We start from the raw sequence: 13,027 nt of genomic DNA, 5'->3' as shown, positions 1-13,027 counted from the left end.
TAGGATCTTCTAAACCTACTTAAACTTTCTGGGGAGGAATGTGAACTGTCTAGTGATCCTTCACAGGTCCTTTGGGATCAGACTGCATAGGTCCTGGAATGTTCTACTTCAGAATAGAACAATGGGTTGGGAAAACTTTTGCTTGCAACAGTTAGATGCCTGCTTTCTCTGTACTGTTTTCATGGGGGTGAGGGGAGGTTTTGTGGGCAGACTTTTGAACCAAACAAGCAATCACAAAAAACGTAGACTTCAGTTTTTACTAAAAGAGTGCTTTTGTGTTTTTTTCTCTGAATGAGTTTTCTTCCTATTTCACCTGTGTTTGGCATTGGAGGGGTTTTTGATCTGTGCGTGTGATGCTCAGTTCTTCCTCACTTGCTGTATTTTATTTCCATTTTTTTGTAACAGTGAAGATGCCTGCATAGCATAAGGCCCTATTAAGTGAATTCTCCATGTTTCCTGCTCACTCTTCTCTCTCTGTGAAGGGACATCTTCATTTGGTAATGTGAGTCTTTGTTCTAAATACAGCAGCAATTTTAAAATGCTTTCAGTTCCAATTATAATGTAAAAGTACACATGCAGACATGATAATTTAAAACAATACTATTCCTATTAAAATAGAAAACATAGATTTAAAATGCTGTCTGAAAAAAATGCATGTGAAGACTTGCATCCAGATGTAATAATCCAGATGGCAGCTGAATGTCACAGGTTTGGAAATTTGGTTCTTGTGAACATCAGCATTAATGTATAAATACACAGAAGAGGAATGTGGTTCATGAGCCATTTCTGTCAAGAGCTTTCCTATTGCTGTAGGCCTTTCTTAAGAAAATAAGCTTCTACTACTGCTAAAGCAACAAATAAAGACTGAATAGGAAGCCTCCAGTAGTGTGTCTATAAATTCTTAACTTGTCATTCACAAAAGAATAAATTCCTGAAGCAAAGGAAATGTCACAGCACAGGTGTGGATTAGTAGAAGGGTTTCAGCACACCTTGCTTTGCACAAACCACACAGGAATTTGCATATGAAAATAAATCCTGCTGGAGTGCTGTGATAAAACTGGAAAACAATTTTCACTCTGCACATGCAGTTAAAGGTTGTGGCAGGCATGTTCTATCCACTCCCTGCTGTTGAAAGGGATAGTTCTGCTGCTTCCCACCTTCTGGCAACCTCTCACCCCCTTGCTTTGTGCTGGTTCTGAGTATCATCTGACCTTTCTGCAAGATAGTCAGTTTGCTAATCCCATGGAAGACTGTTCTTTCTATCAAGTTAGTACTTAGCCTGATAAACAGGTTGATTCGACACGCTGTGCAGACAGCCTGTGGAGTCTGTGGGAAGTCTGTGCCAGAGTACTGGAAAGGAAATCTGGGGGAAGGGTAATAGTGAAGAGAAAAAAAAGGCCAGTCAAATGTTATATCAGATGTTGTCTGTAAAATGTTATATCAGATATTCTGTGAAACTTTGCTGTGAGGTTTTTAACAGTATATCATGCTTTTCTGAGCTACACAAATATGACTTTTTCCAAGCCGTATAGTTTTTTTATCAAGGTACTTACTACTCTGGGCATCAACATAAAGGACAGGAAATGTTCTGTATGGTTTCTCCCTGGATTATCCCTTGACTTACTCTACTGACTCTTATTTTGAATGTTGTGATCTATGAAGTCTAAGAAGCGAAACTTTCTAGATGCTGGCATTAGTGAAATGCACCTCATAGGCTACTCTGGGCTTACTGTGTAGATGTACCACATTGCACAGAAATTCCAGTTTATCCAAGTTAGAAAGAAAAATAAATAGCTAGTGCTATGCAGAGGCAGAAGAAGCCAAGAGTATAAGTCATTTATGCATTCAGCATATGGTATGTTGACACTTATACCTTTCTTTTTAATGTCCTGTTAAAGGACTACTTTTAATTGTCTTTCTGGTTGCACGGTCATTTCAAACCAACAAAAGTATGATTCAAGTCTTGAAGAAGCTGTTCTTCAGTCCTGCCACCCCGTCCTGTGCCAGAGCAAGCACTGCTGTTTGTTGGATGGCTGAATGGGTAGTTTTCAGCTACAGCAATTCTGCTTATAATGCACTGTATCAGTATTTATGCTGGTCCTAGGGAAGGTTTGGGAACTTGCCCTAGTTCTCAGTCTTTATTATTGCTGTGGTTCATAACTGCTTTAAGTCAATCATTCTGAAGAGCAGAGTAGCAGATAATGCCACAGCATGAGCTGTCATCATTTCGAAATGCTGCCTTTCTCAGTGTTAGCAGTGGATCATTCATTTAAGAGGCAGGGAAGGTATTATTTTTGAAGTATTGAACAATACTGAAAATGGCATGCAGTAACTTTATTTAATGTTTGTGTCTTGCTTAGTATGTTTAATGGAAAACATGCAACTGTTGAATTGCTTCAGTGCCTCAGTTTTTACCAGCTTGATTTGGATAGTCATTGGCAAATAGTATGACTTTAGGAAATCAAACTGTTAAGCTTATAATTTATGTTAATACTTATGGTTGCTTCACAGAAATCAAAGGGACTCCAGATGCAGATCCACTTGCATGAGTTGGGATTTTTACCTTCTTGAAGTTGGAAGTTAGGAAATGAAAATTGTAATCTTCTCCATTTACACATACAAATTTTAAGATATACAGTAGGTATGCTGTCACTGTATGTTCTTCTGCAGTCTTTTTTTGGTTTTGCGGAGTACCTACTCATATACTAAACAGAAAGCTGTGATACCTTTATCTAAAATACAGTGATGTAGTGGGTGGGAGAACAATATTGAAACTGAGCCTCTAACATAGTACTGAGATGGTTTGAGGGAAGAAATATTGATGTTCATATGAATCTGGTGTGTATGTGTTTGACAGCTAACTTTGTGTAAAGTCCAAAGGAGCTTTTAAAGAAATTGATGGGAAAAATGCGAGAGATGCATGCTGGAGGAAACAACAGAGAGGCAGTTTATTGGTGAATATCTCTTTGTTTCAGGCAAGCTGAGAATATCTTGTTTTTCCCCAAGATAACTTTAGGATCAAAGTGAAGCTGATAGCCTGTCAACTTCTCTTTGTCAGGCTGGCAAAGAGACTGGCAGAGTGTGCTGAGAGCAGGGACAGTTTCTTCCAGGCAGAGATGGAATTCAGTAGGACCAAAGGAACTGTGCAAGAGCTGGAAACGAAAGGATTAGGTATAAATATAAGCCATGTCTGCACTCCTCTTAATGATGTTTTTGCCCTTTTGTTTCTGTGCTTTCTTCCCTGAAGATATAAACTCTTTGAACTGTTATTTTTTTATTAGTTGTTTTAACTTGTTTAGCAACAGATCTCTGAAAGGTCTCACACATGCCAAATGCAGTTGGGTTTGTTGCAGTCATATGACTGAAAAATGGACTTTACTGTACAGAGAATGTCTAACAGTATTTGGACCAGGTGATCCAACCCAAAGCAAGATGCAGGAAACTAACTTTGTCATCTTAATAGATGCATTTGAGAGGCAAGAAGTGTGTGGTGGTTCAGCCTGGTAAACTGAAAAATGGCAACATATCCCTGAATGCAAAAACAAGAGAAAGTCAAGTGAGGACTTATTACTTAGGCAGGATTAGTCACATCAGTGCTTGAATGCAATGTCTAGTTTTGATGCCTACAATTCTCCAGTATGAGGAGGAGAGAAGGAATTCAAAATAATTAAGAAGAGTTTCTAAATGTTTTGAAACCTTAAAATAGCACATAGCAAATTCAGTAGCTGGAAGCTGGGTAGCCAACTTGGAGTGCAAAAATGGTGCTTTGCCATTAAGAAAAGAATGTTGGCTTGAGTAAAAGCTTGTTCTCACTTGAAATCTTTAAATCAAAACATCCTATTGCAAAATATATTAAAGCACAAACAGAAGTTGTAAGCTTGAGGAAGAAATCCTAGAATGGGTTCCATGGTGTGTTAGAATAAAAGATCAGGCTGGGTAAGTATTAGAGAGGTATCTGACATATAGTTTTGACCTTTGAAGTACATGAGTAAGTGTTTTGCAAGACTAGTATCTCATACAGAGACCCTCTAGAAGACACATTTCTTATAACTTTGTGAGAGGAACTTGCATTCCTGCCATTGAAAGGCAACTTTGGAGATGATGAACTGCAGGAAGAATATTTGCCAAATTGTGAGAATATTGGAGCTTCACTTAGCCACAGTAAGGAAAACTTCAACTTGTCCAGAACACGTCATGGTAATAATATTGTTTGCAATGAACAATCGGGCTTCAGGACACTTATTCTTAAGCCCTAAATTAGATCACATATATTAAATTGTGTGAAACTTAGCTTATCCAGTTTAGATAATTGAAGGATGAGGATATCCTTAAAACTTGTATCTAAAGGATATGCCTGCAAAAAGCAATGCTCATAGGTTGGAGTAAGATGAACTCTTAGAATAGAAAGCTGCATCTTTTTGATTGCATGTGCAAAAGGTAGGCATTCTCAGTTAGATGCACTGATTTGTAAACTTCTACTGTTTGTGTAAACAGGAGGAATGAGTTAAGTAGATTATCCTATTAACCTTTTATGCTTCTCCTGTTCTGGAAATGTCTGTTATTCCAGATTGTGTACAGTTCTCTTAAGGAGTGTGGTAGGGTTTTTTTTGTAATTTCTGCTTTGAAGTTGACTGTTGAATGCTGCACAAGACAAGACATATTGCTTTGACAGATTAGGAGCAATACATACAGTTTGRGAGACTTCACAAAACCATTGCTTCCTCAGTTGAGAGATTTGTTTTTTAAGGGTCCCAATCAAAGCACACTGAAATACATAAGCTCCTACGGAAGTCAACAATATCTTTGGTTAGATTGTTACTTAAGACATATTAATTCTGGATAATAGTTTTGCCCACCTAGTAGGATAGCTTTCCCTCAGTCTTTTATCTCCCAAAAATCTTTTGGATGGCTTGGATTTGATAAAGATTGCATTCTATGGTTGTAAAACAGTGCAGGCTTCACTCACTGGAGGCTGGACCTGGCTTGGAAACTCAGTTTGACAACCAGACTAAGCTTATATTTCAGTAATTTAGGGAGTAGATTTTTATACTTGGACTGTATAGGGATCAGTCATTACTATTAGAATAAAGAATTTTGGTGTTAAAAGAGTAGAATTTGGTGTGCAGCCAAAGGACTTGAAGCTTCTGTTGTCTATTAATTTTAAGTGTTATTCATTTTTTTTTCTGTAATATTGAAAAGCTAATACTTTGTTCCTTCCCATGCATTCAGAAAGTCTTCTGAGGGATTGGAATAAATGAATATTAAACACTACATCTTAACATATAGATTTCTGTGAACTTACTTTACCAGTGTTTAACATTGGTGGTCCCTATTTTTTAATATWATGTATAACTATTTTGTTCTATAACTTACAGAAATTTTGGGGCGCTATGCTGAACAAAATGTCTATACCATTGTCTTAAAGTATTTTTTTGTGAATAATGAAAACACTTCTAATATCAAAGTTCATTTTTCTTCTGAAGGCAACTGTTCTCAAATAACTATAACTTTATTTCCTCTCAGTTTTATCTGTGTCCAGTAAAATCAAACTGGTGATTTTTGATCACCTGGGCCCTGTTAAGTAACGAATCCAAAGTCATGAGGAAGTGTGCTAATTGAGAGTGGATCTTACACTGATATTTACTTATACGTAGGCTTAACTCTGTTTAATTTCTCCTACCCTTTGTAGGAGATTGGCTCTTTTATTGACAGCTTTACTTTTTTGTAAACCTCCTTAAAATCTCCATCTCATTGACATTTGAGATAAAAACTGAAAATTTTTCTAGAATACCTGTGTGGGTCTTAGTGTGTCTGTAAAATGTCATAAGACTCGCAGTGAAATGCCTGCAACAACTCTGAGGTAGCATCCACTTGTCCCTGCTGTCTCAGCTAAGACATCGGATTTGATTACTCTAGTTCTGGCCACTGTGGCTAAGCTTGGTAATTTATTTGATCGCCAATATCATTATACCCAGTATTTAGTGACTGCAGGATCAATACTTGTTGCTTTGAGGCCTGTGCAGAGGCTACAGGTTTGCTTTATGTGTGGGTAACAACCCTCTCTAGTAGGTGTGCTGCAGAAATCCCTTGAAGCCTTCCAAGAAGGGCTGATCCACTTTGTTATTCCTGTGGAAGCAACTCCTGAAAACTTAAGAGTATGTGTATTGGTGGGTTGGTTATTAAAGCAAGCCAAGTTCTTTGATAACAGCAGCATCTTAGTACTAATTTCCAAGAGTGTCTATCACCACCCTTTCACAAAGGTTTGATTAATTCCCGTGTGAGGTTTTCTTTTGATGGCTGCCCAAAAGGAAGTGTTTAAACAGGCCAACATGAGCTTATTTCAAAGGATCAGAGGCCAAAGAGTCTAGTCCTGACTGAAGGAAAGTTTGTAGATGGTATAGCTTTCAATAAGGATTACAAACTAGCAAGCTTTGAAACTCTTAGCTGGGATTCGCTGAATAGATTGGCAGACAGATTCCCTTGAGATGTGGGAGGAAATGAAATCCCCTGTAGCTGAGGGTTGAATGGTTAGTCAGGATGCTGCTTCTGATAATGATACAGTCTCCAAATCCAGTGCCCATTCAGTAGAATTTTATGCTAGACTTTTCACTATATCACTAGTGGTACGTATCCCTGGCCCTACAGGGGAAATACCTCATCTGTAGAGTGGACAACCTCTTTTTAGTCTCAAGATTTGATTCCTTGAAGGGGCATGGGTGGGGTTTGGTTTTGTTCCAGTTCTTCCCCCCGCCCCCCCACCATGGTCTGTAATCTCCATCAGCAAGACTGTCGGCCTCAAAACAGGTATTTGTCTGCTTCACTGAGAGAAGAACATGTTAGGTTTTGCTTGCTTGTTTTGTTTTCCTTAAATCTTCTCAGCCCTCTTTGTAGAACCAGCTCCTTTTCCTTTCCTTCCACACTGTCTGAAGCTTCATACTTATACATGCAGACAATACAAAATGGGGAGGAGTGGCTGATAACCAGTTGATTGCATTGCTATTCAGACAGATCTCAACAGGCTGGAGAAATGGGCAAAGAGGAACTTCCTGAAGTTCAGGAAAGGGAAGTGCGGCGTCCTGTGCCTGGGAAGGAATAACCCTATGTACCAGTACAGGCTGGGACTGACCGGCTGGAAAGCAGCTCTGCAGAGAAGGACCTGGGGGGGGTTCCTGGTAGACAAGTTGAATATGAGTCAACAATGTGCCCTGGTGGCAAAGGCAGCCAGCAGCCTTCTGTGCTGCATTAGGTTGCATTAGCTTCTGATCTGCATTAGAGCATTGCCAGCAGGTTGAAGTAGGTGATCCTTCCCCTCTCCTGAGCACTGGTGAGGCCACATCTGGAGTGTTATGTCCAGTGCTGGGCTCCCTGGGACAAGAAGGACATGGATTTAGATTGGAGTCTTCCTCCTGTGAGGAGAGGTGGAGAGAGCTGGGACTTTTGAGCCTTGAAAAGAGAAGGCTTAGGGGGATCTTATCAGTGTGGATAAATACCTGATGGGAGGGTGCAAAGGGGATGGGACCATACTCTTCTCAGTGGCGTCCAGTGACAGGATAAGAGGGAAAAACTGAGACTTTGGAAATTCCACTTGAACATAAGAAAACACTTYTCTACTGTGAGAGTGGCCAAACATTAGAACAGGTTGCTCAGGGAGGTTGTGAAGTCTGTGGAGATATTCAGAACCCCACTGGACCTGGGCAACCTGCTCTAGCTGACCCTGTTTTGAGCAGAGGTATTGGACCAGATGATCTCCAGAGGTCCCTGCCAACCTCAACCATTCTATAGATGCTGTGAAATTGGATTAGGTCAGAATTGGATGATATTTGCCTATGTGATCATTTTGCCCTCTTTACTCCCTCCCATCAGGTATTTATACACATTGATAAGATTCCCTGAGCCTTCTCTTCATGAGACTGAACAGTCCTAGCTCTCTCAGCCTCTCCTCATATGAGTAATGCTCCAATCCCTCTACAATCTTTGTGGCCCTTCATGGGCCTTACTCCAGCAGGTGCATGGCTCTATTGCCCTGGGGAGCCCAGCCCTGGACACAGCCCTCCAGAAGTGGCCTCACCAGTGCTCAGGAGAGGGGAAATATCACTTACCTACCCACCCACCCTGCTGGTGACACTCTATCTAATGCAGCACAGAAGGCTGTTGGCCTTCTTTGCCATAAGAAGTTCATATTCAACTTGTTGTCCACCAGGAACCCAAGGTCCTTCTCTTCAGAGCTGCTTTCCAGCTGGTCAGTCCCAGCCTGTACTGGTACATGGGGTTATTCCTTCCCAGGGGCAGGACTCTGCGTTTCCCTTTCCTGAACTTTGTGAGGTTTCTCTTTGCCCATTTCTCCAGCCTGTTGAGATCTGTCTGAATAGCAGTACAGTCATCTGGTTATCAGCCACTCCTCTCCATTTTGTATTATCCACAAACTTTCTGAGGTTGCACTCTGTCCTATCATCCAAGTCATTAATGATAATGTTGAACAGTATTGGCCCCTATATCAACCCCTAGGGTGCACCACTAGTGACTGGTCTCTAGCTAGACTTTATGCTGCAAGTCACAACCACTGGAGCATGGAAGTTAAGCCAGTTTGCAGTCCACCTTACTGACCACTTATCCACCCTGCAGCTCTTCAGCTTGTCTATGACAGTGTTATGGGTGTCAAAATCCTTACTAAAACCAAGGTAAACAACATCCACTGCGCACATCCACATTCAAGCAAGCTCATCATCTCATCATAGAAGGCTAGCATATTGCTTAAGCATGATTTTCCCCTTCATAAATCCACACTGACTAATTCCAGTCACCTTCCTGTCCTTCATGTGTCTGGAAATAGTATCCAGGACTAGYTGCTCCATCACCTTCCCAGGGATCAAGGTGAGGCTGACTGGCTTGTAGATTCCTAGATCCTCCTTCTTGCCCTTGAAGATAGGAGTGAAATTTGCTCTCTTCCAGTCCTCAGGAAGGATACCATCTTCCATGCCTGTCTTAGGGAGTTCCTTGCATAAAAATTGCTTTAGTTACCACTTATTTTAGGTTTTTCAAAGAATCAAATAAAAGTTCTTTGCCAAAATAGCTAGGAGTAAAAGCTTTTAGTGCTTTCCCTTGTAAGCAAGGAGAGATGAGAAATGAGGCACCTCCTGAGCTAAAAGTCTAAGTGCTTCTCTAAGCAGGATAACATTCAGAATGTTGTCCTATGGCTCTGTTACCACTTACAGCATTGCATGAGTTTAGAAAACTCCTGTAGGGTGATCCCATGATACGACACATATCTTTTCTCAGAGGCACTAGTGATGAACAAACCTGATTTTGGCAGGGGAGTGCATGCGGGCACTCTATTGAGAAATTGCCTTTAAACTGACTTCCTAGAACTGAAAGATGTTCTTTGTGCCTGTGGAGTTTTTCTTCTGTTCATTGGAGGCCTTTTTTTCCTTAAGTCAAAATGATTCAACTTGTAGCTTTGTGGCTGGTTTAAATTCATGGGATGCTTCCCTTCAGCCTTCTGCTTTTTCCTTAGGAAAGACAGGGAACAGCTGCTTGAACAGTAAGTCACTTCAGCAGTTGAAGGCTGTGGCTCTGCCTTCCACAGAGAAAGGGGTACTTGTGCAGCTCATGTTGTGAGGGTGCCAGATAGCAAGCAGTGACTGATAACACAAGAGGGCAGGAGCCCATTTGATCACTGCTGCTGTGTGTGTGGTTGAGAATGGGGAGGAAGCATGAGCCACTGTTGTTGCTGAGTGCTTGGGTAGGGAAGAGTTCCAATACTCAAATGTGGCTTGTGGTCTGCCAGAGTTTGGCAACCATGGTGTTGAGTGATCGGTAAAAGGATGCCCACAACAAGCAGAGCAGGATAAAATCAGTTCTATGCTCCAGTGGGTACTGTGTATCTAAAACATCTGCATATGAGATGATACTACCCCATGGCATTTTATCTTCTGGGAGTACAGAATAGTCTTGCAAATAATTTCAGGAAGTTCAAGAAATACAAGTATGCCATTAAAACAAAACAGTATCAATATATTGAACAGGATACGGAGTACTCGGACAGCTGCTCCTTTAGTGCTGGAGGCAAAGGAAAATATCACTGCTTTTGTTCAGAGATCTTCCTTTGATTTTTATGGAGTTTTTCCATAATAAAGTTTCTGATATTAAAGAACTGCTTGTCATTTGCAGCATCAATGCCTGCATGTGCCTGTCTGTCCTGAAAGTCTCATAGGGATACTGCGGTCCTTGTGCTGCTGAGCGGAAATCTCCCACTTTTATTGAATGCACCCATATCTGGAGATGTCTACAACACATCTTGGAGAAATATAGATAGTGGAGATAAATAATCTTTACTCTTCTGTTTCTTACTCGTCCATACTGTGTAAATTAATGTCTGAGACAGAATATTGCTATGAAGGGAAGAAAGATTTCCCTTCTAGCTGTCTGTTTTCAATTCAGTCATTACTCATAAGGACAATAAGTATCTCCTCAATTATTTCTTAAGGAAGCCACACCACAGTTTTCCTTTATCGTGAAATAATGCTTTTAGTATATGACACACTTCTGATTCACAAAGTTATGAATTATGTTTCTTTTTAAATAAATTTATGTTGGAAGTAGTTGAATCTTGCCTGGGGGGTGGCTGAAGCTGGTGGTGCTTTCATAAAGAGGTCCGGACTTCCCAGATGGGTGCTTGGCAGACTTAGTTGACCTATTTTAGCTCTGACCTTGATTTGCTCAGAGGTGTTTATGTGCTCGTGATCAGCTTTGCTGCATGATTAAGCTAGTCATGTGACATCTAACAGTTTTTTGTTTTTTAACAGATGAACAATAAGATTTGTGTTTACTGTGTCATTAGCCTCCTTATGGGGGGTTAGAGAAAGACTGAAGGTGAGGGAGGGGAATCCTGAAGGAAGTAGTCCAAACTAGGCTGTGGAGAGACACCATCTGATGCAACACAGTGACAAAATATCGTTTAATTCTTACCTACAGGGGAATTTAATCAGGAAGTGACCTACTTGGCATTTTTTCAAGTAGGTTCTTGAAGTATCTTGGCAACAGGCATAGGGTCATAATTGGAAGATTTGGGCTTTGCTTATATCTATGGGTATTTTTTTCTGTGTTACTTTTTGTAGAGGATTTTTTGAGCCATTGAACAACCAGCAGCTTGAGGCTGAAAAGCTACTAAAGTATTTCCTTTTCCAGAATTTTAAGATAGCCTAACAATAAAACAAATTTTGCTGAAATGTTTACTGCTTATTATACTGGGGCATGCTGATGTTCCTCTGATCATTGGGTTGACATTTTTTAACATTAAACCTCATTTCAAGAGACATACATGATTCTTAATTCCCATAATGCTGAAATGTAGGACGTGTGTTAGAACGAGATGAGCATTTGGGCCATTGTGGAGAAGGGGCTAACTCGAAAAGAAATTGAGAGTTCTTTTTTTTTTTTAATGTAGTTTTGCTCTGTTTACATGACCTAGGCATTTAAAATTGCTGCTTTGAAACTTTAAAGTATATGCTCTTGTTATTTATACAATTTAAAATAGTAGCACAGTTGAATGAATTCTTAATTTATAGAATTTTTCTGTGAAACTGATTTTTAAAGTTATGTTTTGAGGTGAACAGCAAAGCAGTTTTTTGCATGAAAACATACTGATGACTTGTGCAGCCTTTTTTTCCCTTTTTTTCTTCTCATCCCCTTTTCTCATCGTATCCCTTTTTTCCTTCTCTTTCCTTCTAAAACGTTGACTATTGTAGGTACTCTTAAAAAGACTATGTCAAACTTGGGAAAACATTTCTTTTTTTCCAGTGAGTCCCAACCTTCTCTCTGAGGTCTATAAAACTACCTTAAGCAGTAAAATTTGAGCTCAACAAGTACTCAGGTAGTGGTATATAGTGGTGTTCAGGAGCTTTGGAAAGTTAATGGTGCGTGACTCGGCCAGAAATTTTGGAAACTGCTCATTTCCAGAGCATGCATTGCACAGTGCCCAGGGTTTTATGATAGATTAGAGGACTGAATTCTGGATGCACAGCACTTAGCATAGAAAAATATCACTGTAGGCAGTTAGGTGTGATAGTACTTTATCACTAAATGCGTAGGCCTTAGGCACAGGCCACTCTAAGTGTAGCTGTAACTAACTATTGCGCATTAACTGAGGTTGAAGATAATGTTCTCTTTGCATCTGATAGAGAGACCAAGAAGAGAGAAATGGTCAGTGACTATGGTTTAACTGGTGTGTTATAAATTAAGGTGTGGTAATCTCATAGACCTCAGTAACTTGATCATATGACTAGATTTGTAGTTGTGCTGCTTTGGGTAAGACGGACAAAGTAGACAACTAGGAAAGGGCTGAAGTAAGAAGAAAATTAGGCCTGATCTACAAGTAACTATATTAGCATGGATGACAGCTGCCTTCTAAAATCAGTTATGATTCTGGATTCAATGAGAACTCATAATTTGATTTAAACTTATATCGATTTAGCTTTTGTCAGTGACCTGGTGCCAACTCTAAACTTGCTGTTACCAGTATGTCCACACATTCAGAAATACCGAACTTTTTGTTTTGATACTGAGAAAAGACCACAGAGAAGTCTGATGAATGGTGAGATGGATGATGAACCCCTCAGCTTGGAAGCTCTGCTTCCAGAAGTACAGGATGATCCTCTGTTCACAAGTTGAAGAAACATGAAGAAAATGATACCCTTGACTTTGGATTTTGTGGGGTTTCTGTTAGTTTATAACTTTTTAACATGTCTTTATACATGATGCAGTAGAATCAGTTGCAACACGTTCACATTGACAGAATGCTAGTTAGACTTGAGAACATCTGAAAGTGTGTGCTGCTGCTCTGCGTACGCAGCATGTTCTGCTCTCGTCGCAGGCTGGAAAGGCAGTAGCAATGCTTGCAGATATATAAACCACAAAACAGTGCTTTCAAATACTTTCAAAAATTTAACCTTTACTAGAGACAGATTGTTAGAACTGTTTTAAGGTCATAGTCTCACACAGTAAGTTTTGCTGAAAAGTATTTCATGACAGA

General features: G+C 40.0%; 1 protein-coding gene across 10 annotated transcripts in view; it reads left to right on the top strand.

The window, feature by feature from the left end:
- Window positions 1–13,027, top strand: part of ARNTL (aryl hydrocarbon receptor nuclear translocator like) — a 54,826-nt gene that overhangs the window by 14,037 nt on the left and 27,762 nt on the right. The window contains exon 1 of one of the 10 annotated variants that reach the window (XM_026087760.1): window positions 429–497. The exons of the other annotated variants lie outside the window; for them this stretch is intronic. The gene's annotated coding sequence lies outside the window, so the exon portion shown is untranslated. Of the gene's footprint in view, window positions 1–428; window positions 498–13,027 lie in introns of those variants that run through there. 10 annotated transcript variants of the gene reach the window in all.

Source organism: Apteryx rowi, unplaced genomic scaffold, assembly GCF_003343035.1.
Source record: "Apteryx rowi isolate R43461 unplaced genomic scaffold, aptRow1 scaffold_73, whole genome shotgun sequence".
Lineage (NCBI taxonomy): Eukaryota > Metazoa > Chordata > Aves > Apterygiformes > Apterygidae > Apteryx > Apteryx rowi.
Note: the sequence above shows the minus strand (reverse complement) of the source record. Positions and strands in the feature narration are given on the sequence as shown.